The sequence below is a fragment of the Taurulus bubalis genome, assembly GCF_910589615.1.
Source record: "Taurulus bubalis genome assembly, chromosome: 12".
Classification (NCBI taxonomy): domain Eukaryota; kingdom Metazoa; phylum Chordata; class Actinopteri; order Perciformes; family Cottidae; genus Taurulus; species Taurulus bubalis.
This window is the reverse complement of record NC_136600.1, coordinates 9981870-9989734: the sequence shown is the minus strand read 5'-3', so window position 1 is coordinate 9989734 and position 7865 is coordinate 9981870. Positions and strand designations below refer to the sequence as shown.

The 7865-nt window shown below is 42.1% G+C and overlaps 1 protein-coding gene across 2 annotated transcripts in view; it reads left to right on the top strand.

Annotated features, from left to right (window-relative positions):
• The window catches only part of cspg5a (chondroitin sulfate proteoglycan 5a), a gene marked incomplete at its 5' end in the record, with an annotated part of 47856 nt that overhangs the window by 22967 nt on the left and 17024 nt on the right, over positions 1 to 7865 (top strand). The gene's annotated exons all lie outside the window — the stretch shown is intronic.

The following is a 7865-nucleotide window of genomic DNA, read 5'->3' as shown; positions in this document are numbered from 1 at the left end:
AGCTCCAGAGCAGGAGAAAACAGTTGAGAAAACGAGTGTGTCCGAAAAGAGAGGATCAGAGACTGTGACAGAAGTCAGATATTGAGAGATAAAGAAAGTGAGGGAAGTAAAAACTAAATGAAAAAAGAGAAAACAGAGAGAAAAAGAGAACAAGAAGCTATCGACAGGAAATAAAAGAGAGAGAGAAGAGTTCGAGGTGAAGGAGAAACTGAGTGAGAGAATGAGTCAGAACCTTAAAATGCTTGCCAGTATGGAAACGGCCTGGGAGCGCCAGGTCCAGTTTACTGGTGTGTTTGTGTTAGTGTGTATGTGTGTGTGTGTGTGTGTGTGTGTGTGTCCTGCAGCTTGATGTAATTAAGGGAAGCTTTGAGCACCAACTGCAGTTTGAATCCATTTTAGATGTCATGACCACATCATGGAAAACACACTCATGTACAAACTTACATGCACATGTACAGTATATACACACAAAGCACACACATACACACAGGATTAGGTGTATATTAGGGATCAAGAGTCGAAGAGGCCGTGGAATCGGGCCAGAGGTCAAACACACAGATTTACGACAGTAGAGGAGGTTTGGGAAAAAAGACACACACACACACACACACACACACACACACACACACACACACACACACACACACACACACACACACACACACACAGACAGACTGTTTTTGTCAAAGGGAGTCCGGTCTGACGCATTCAATTGTTGACACGCACATACCCTCACACACATTTATTTTTGGCAGTGGTCATCTTGCTTAGAGTAACTCTGGTTTTGAACATTGAGTTCTCTGCACGCACGCACGCACACACACGCACACACGCACACACTCATTTATGCACACACACCCACACACACACACACACGTAAACAAAGATAATCATCTTTTTTTTATGGATCTTCATGTGGGCGGGGCTTATGTGGGCGGGGCTTAAAAACTCAAATTCCTCTAAATGTTTTAAAGCTCTTATTTTGAACGAGCCGTAGAGAGGACATCATCTGCACCAGATATATAAATATACAAAAGGAGTGGAGAGCTTAAAGCAGCAGCCTTTATTACATAACAACGTACGATAACATTAGAATCACCTGCCATTTGGATTTTACATTTATTTTAGCACAATATTGTTTGTGTGGATGTCCTTGTAGATTGATTTAGGGGAAGACCTGCAACACAAACCAGAGCTAATCCATTTATTATAAGGATTCCAATCAAATACTGATTTCAGGCATAAAGTTAACTAATAAAATGCTCTGATTGACCCCAAAAATATTAGCCTTGATCACCAAACTTGAATCTAATCACCAAATACATCTGTTTGGATGTACAAACTCTTTGGTGTTGTTAACATCGGCTTTATTTTTTTAAGAATTTAGTGCATCATCCCTCCATGTGTCAGTCTTCCTGAGGGCAACGTGAGCATCTTCTTTAGCTTATATTATATATTCCCGGCTGATGATTGTGGTCACTGTGAAGGTCGGGCCACATCTGCATAACCGGTAATTGGAGTTTGCCGTTTATGGTATTGTTCTCTCCGGGGACGCAGGTTTATTTTAATAGACGCTTGGTCACAGTTGTGCCCAGAGATTCACGCGGTTTGCAGTCATTTGCAGCATTGAACCAGCATCTCATCATATACGAGAGTACCAAAGGCTCACACAGAGACTGAGAGCTCTGCTGAAGATTGAATGTGACAAGCAAACAGAAATGTCTGGCTTTTATTGGACCCTAGAAACCATTGTGTCACGCTCAAACAAGAGCAGTTTTCTTCTTGTCTTCTTGTTTGGCCTAAATCCTGGAAAAATAACTTCTTCACAAGACAAAATGTAAACATTATTATCACGGTTTGAATTGGTCTGATTCTTCTAATGAGCAGCTGGAGACCACAACTTGTAGCGTCGCGTTTTCAAATTGAGGGATTTGGCATCACTGTCTGATTGAATGGAGCCTCGGAAGGCTCCGATCAGACGGTTTCAGTCCCGATACCGACACCAATTCCCGGGCTTTGGGTATCGGTAACAAGTATTGATCAGTGTTAGATTAATAAGCTGTATTCCTCACTGTATGGAGGGTAAGGTAGCATGAGGCTTGACTTAAACATTACTCTTCTGAGTCACTTTTACGGTGCTAATGTGATGAATAATATGCAGAATTTGTACGCGTGACAAAATACACAGTGCACTAGTAAAATAAAATAAGAAAATGTCATTTAAATACCTAGAACAAAACAAAATAATTAATCCTTTTTTAGAAATCATTTTTGATGGCAAAGGAACGTAAAGTAAAAAAATAAGGCCACGTGTATGTTCTCATTCCCATAAAATAAGATTTTAGAAGCCTAAAACCAATGTTGGTCTGAAACCATTTGGCTGCTCAGCAGGAACTTCTTGGTAACACACTTCAGATTGTAACCCTTTAAAGTGAAGCAAAGCTTTCTCACTACCTTTTCTAATTGGCTGCATATGTTTATGAGTTGTGAGCAGTCCAACAAAAGAGTGATGTTCTCGTATTGTTTTATTTAGTCTCAGAAGCCCAATGAATTAAAACGATTGAGGGAAAAGTAAATGTTTCGTCCACTTTCTTGACGTGTAAATCGTCTCTCTTTAGTCACATTTAAAAGGAACTACAGCGAATCCAAACTGTGGCGCGTCAGAGTAGATAGAACTAACTGTTCATGTGGAGGGTGAATTCATCCAGTGATGTCTTTATTCAGGCATCTTTTTCTTCTTGAAACCAAACTATAAACTTTTATATCCCCCGTCTTCCTTCGTTAAGTTTCACGTTGAGTCATCAATCGGATGAGATCAAACCTTGTGTTCCACAGTCTCCCCTCTTGTGATGTTCACTGAGCCGGGAATGTACATCAAGTTGTCGGTCATCTGGTGTGTAACCACCCAACAGAAACATTACACCTCTCACTCTTTTCTGTCAGCATTTCAAAATTCAAATCCAGTTTGTATTCCTGCCCTCCGCCTAACCAGTGGCTGTCCTTCTCTTCCCAGAGCCCTCAGCGCAACGAGAAGGTTTGCTTTTAATTTATCAGAGGAACTCGGTGAGGTTTTGTTTCAGCGCCAGTATCAGTAGCAGATGTTTTATCCTCCAGACTCGTGATAGCAATGTGGTTCTCAGAGGCAGCCAGTGGTTCCTTCTCCTGTCCTCTGCCGGCCTTTTCTCTCTTTCTGCGTGCTGCAGATTTCGACTCACTTCTTTGCTTCCACTCTCTGCAGTTATTGCATGAGAAAAATATGCACTGCTTCAAAGATGAAATGTTTAAAAATAGTGTTGTTTTAATGCAAATACCGGATTTGTGCAACAAAATATTCAGTAAACACTCTGCCGTGCCCTCTCCTGTCAGTCCACATCCAGCTCTTTTAGGTTTGCTCGTTCTCCCTCCAACCTTTCAAAGACCTTGTTGGAATGCATTTATCTCCTCTGCTTGGTCTTCGGCCATATTTTGTTAAAAGGAATATATATCTAAAACCTGATGAAAGGGTGTTTTTATCCTACATCTGTTATTATTATAGCATTTTTACAAGAAGTAGTTAGATTTAAGTAACAAAACTACTTAGGTAGGTAGGTTTAGGAAAAGATTATTAAATAAATAGTTTAGGTTTAGGCAACAACACTACTTTAATAGGTTTGGAAAAAGATTGTGCCTTTAGTTAAATTAACTTCGGAAGTTATGTTTGACACGGGGCACGGACAGCGGCCTTCTGGGTAAAAGACAGTTTTTTTTATTTATATACAAATTAATTTTGTTGGATGTCTATGCATTACAGGGCATTCATTTATGTAAGAATAGCTACAAGCGCTGTTTGAGATCAGCCTGTCACTGTTGTCTGTCTGCTGTTTGGTGCTGAGCAGGTAGTGTGCATGAGATTTGAAGCTTCTTTTTTTTGCAGAAAAACTGCTGAGAAATTGAAATTGATTGAGAAAGTGTCATGTCTAACTTCAAGCAGCGTTATTGACTGCTTGGGTCGGAGCAGAAATCAGTATTTTCAGTTTCCAAAAATACACATATCAGGCCTGTTCTCCGGTGGCCTGTAGCCCTCAATTGACTGACCGGTGTGTCTTAAAGTAGCCTTTGCACCAGCCACCCGATCTCTCACTCTCCATTACTCTTCATCAATACCAGGGGGTCTTATTATAGGGCCACAGCCCCACCTGCACCATTGTCACCCTCTATAAGTTTAATTAAAGACTCCCTCTCTGTCTGTCTGCCTCCCCCTTTCTTTCCCCCGCCTAATCAGGTAAATATTGAGAGGATTTGTGAGCTCTTTGTCGTGTGGCCTGTGTCGCCCTCATGCTAATTCTGGTCTATTCCTGCCGGGCTGCGACACGATACGTGCGGCTGCGGTGAGCTGCGGCGATGGAGATAATGATGGGGAGGGGAGGAGAGAGAAAAAAAACTCGCCGGAGGGACACAATAGGAAGGCCTGCTGGAGGGAGGTTTGGGCGACACTCTCAGCCAGAGAGGGATCAGTGCTTTCAACGTTGAAAAAGGGGTTTGACAGTAGAAGTTATTTTGTCCCCAAAGAGGAGCCAATCCCAATTTGATTTATGCAGCTGCCTTAGACATGAGACTTTTATAGAGAAGGAAATCCAATCCGAAAGAACGTCTTAGAAAATTCAGCCAAGAGCTGTTTCCTCTCGTGTCAGCTTCTTCAACTTTGGTCCAAATCTTAATAGATAAGGCCGGTGTTATTCTGTGTTTTTCTTCGTGTCCGACAAAATGACCACATTCAAAAATGTGTTGGCACTGTTTTTACCAACCGCAGCTCTTTGACTATTTTCAGCTGCAGATGAATAAACATCCGGTGTCCTAACAGTAAAGGCTATCTGCAGGAACAAATCTGCTCATAAAATGTATTTAGGGAAGAATGTCAAAAAACAAAACACCCTGGTTGTGTGACCAATAATCTGGAGGGAAAACAACGTCAAGTGGCAGCTCAATGTGCTCCAATGAGTGTTTACAGCAGCAGGATGGAGTTTGTTGGATTGGCTCACGGATTAGCTTCTAGCCCTGCTAGAGGCACAGCTCCATCCATGTCGGCCGGCCCACCACTTCGGAACGACTTTCAGATGGATTGTGATAAAAACAATTGTCCCGACATTTATGGTGCACAGAGGATGAATCCTTTTTGTCTTTGCTGATCGCTTGACTTAAGATTTAGCGCCACTTCCATACAATCAGACTTATTTTTGCAACCGGAGGAATCGCCTTTTGCTGGTCAGTAGAGAGAATGCAATTGGCTTCACCCTGGTAGGGTCTGTAGAGCGCAATTAGGTCCCGTCTTGTGCTTGTTAGTACAGTTTATTTAATACTGGTTTTCTTTTCATTTATTTTCAATGAAAGCCAAACCAGATCATTCACCTCGGACTCCTTCTAATGTCAGAGAGGAAGAGAGATAGAGAAAGAGAGAGAGAGAGAGAGAAAAAAGAAAATCAGTTGCACGAACTGAAAGCAATGACACGATTCAGCTGCAGGCGCTCGACAAAAATGCAGGAGGGAGGAAAGATGGAGAGGTAAATGAGCCTGTGAACAAGAAAAGAGATTTTCAAGACAACGACGAGCGGAAGGGAGGGGAAGAAAGAAAGAAAAGAAAGGGGAGCTCAGCCGCGGAAAGCTACGACTGTGTCCCTGTGGACGGCTGAGCGAGGACGTGTGTGTGTGCGTGTGATGGAATGACATGTCACCGCCGCATCTGCTCCATTTTTTTTGTCGCTCAGCTGAGTTGCCACGACGACCAGCACATCCTCGCTCGCTCGTCTCTTTTATTTATTCTTTTTCATGCATCCCTTTTACTTCTCTCTCCCGCTCTCTATTTGCGTCCCCTCCCTCCATCTGCGACTTACATAAACCTCTTCTTTGTACGGGCGCAGAATTGCTTGGAGGTTGAGTGCATCGAAGTCTCCTTGAAAATGTGTTATCAGGCATCATCCCTCTCTCCCTCCCTCCCTCGCTTTTTCTCACATATGCCGACACTCAAAATGTCTCCCGGTTTGTTGCCAGCAATTTCCCTTCAGCTGGCAAAATAAAAAAGCGTCAAGGATTCAGGACAAAGACGGGAAGTGGAGTCGAGGAAAAGGAGCCTGTTTAGCATGTAAGGGAGCTTATCCGTTCACTTGACGCTCCCTCATCGGTGTGTGTTGGCGCCACGTCCATGTGTCCATGTGTGGCAAATACAGGGGGAGAACATTTAATTGCTTTGTCATTCGCTAGTTAAAGCTGTTCTCTTCAGAGCTGCTGTGGTCACTTTGGTTTCATCACCCTAGGGTGCTCTGATGTATATGAAAAATACATGAACAAGAAAACGAGCACCGTTTTTTGAAAGCCTCTCTCTGGGAGTTCTGTATATTTTTACTCTGTGTTTGTGTTCAGGCACTTTTGACTGAAGTGTGGTCAAAAACAACCAAAAGGAAGAAAAAGAAAAATAGCATAAGACTTTCTTTACCAAATAAACCACATAAATGGTAACCGCAAACTGGATGTCCTCTTTGACAAAATTAAAGTAATAAATAACAATATTGATGTGTGGTAGAGATATATATACGAGAACAATCTTTTAAAACATTGGAGAATGAGAAATGACATAGATTTCTGTCGCCATGGAGTTGGCATCACAAAAAAATTATTTTTTTAAATTATTATTATTTGTTTATATGTGTATCATACTACTTGTATATGTTCTGCAGATGTATCTTTGTATATTAATAATACAAATAAAATAAAGTTAAACACTGGAGCTAGCGAAGATGAAGAGTTTCAAGGGGGGCGGTTAAATTACTCAAACATAAATCTAGTATTTTTTTATGGAAACGGGTTCTGCGGTCACGAATACAGAGAATAACGCACCGACACACGTCCTTCAGCTCATGTGACGGCGTCACTCTGCATCTGCAAGGTCTTGTTTAAGTGGTGAAATATATTCGCTGTTTTGCACGCCAAACGGTCCGTAGACAAAGCCATCTGCCTTTGTGTCCCCGGGCGGACACCGTACTCTGCCAGAGTCTGGGATGGTGTGTGTGTGTGTATGTGTGTGTGTGTGCGTGTGTGCGTGTGTGTGCGTGTGTGCGTGTGTGTGTGTGTGCGTGTGTGCGTGCGTGCGTCCGTCCACATATGTGCCCGTAATTTACATCCACACATGGATGCCCTTATGCATTGTGTAAGATCTTATGTCTTTTATGATGATGTTTGACAGAGTGTGTGTGACAGCGAGTGTGTTGCTGGAAAAACACCCCCGGGTTCTCTTTTGTCATTTTCACTTTCTATTCTCAGATACACACACAAAATGATTCTGTCCCCTTTGAATACAGCAGCCTGCAAAAAGAAACCTGCCAGCGACTCTTCCATCCTGCTAACGTGCCTGCGGTCGATTACTTCACAATAACAGGGCGGACTTATGTAATATGTTGTGAAACATTTTAAGTTTTTTTTAGAGCTTTTTCATTTATTTTTGCAGACGTGCACACCAAAGCAATTTCGATATAATCAGGAGCAGAGAGGAAATCCTGAATGTTCATAAACATGGGGAGGGTGCTCGACGCCAACATGCCTGTTCAATGGCTCTTAAAAGACTAAATATAATACAAATATATGGATGTTGCCAAGCAATGAGCGCACAAACTGACACACAATTCACTGACTCTGAGCATTTTGTGGAATCCCTAAGATGTGGTTTTAATCAACTAACCAATTCCTCTTTTTTTTCTTCTCTCTGCTCATTTGATCTCACACCTCATCTTTCCATTCTCTCTGATTCCTCTCAAAATCTTCCTTTTTCCCTCCCATCTTCTTCTTCTCCTCCTGTCCGTTATAATCTTCTTCTTCTTCTTCTTCTTCTTCTTCTTCTT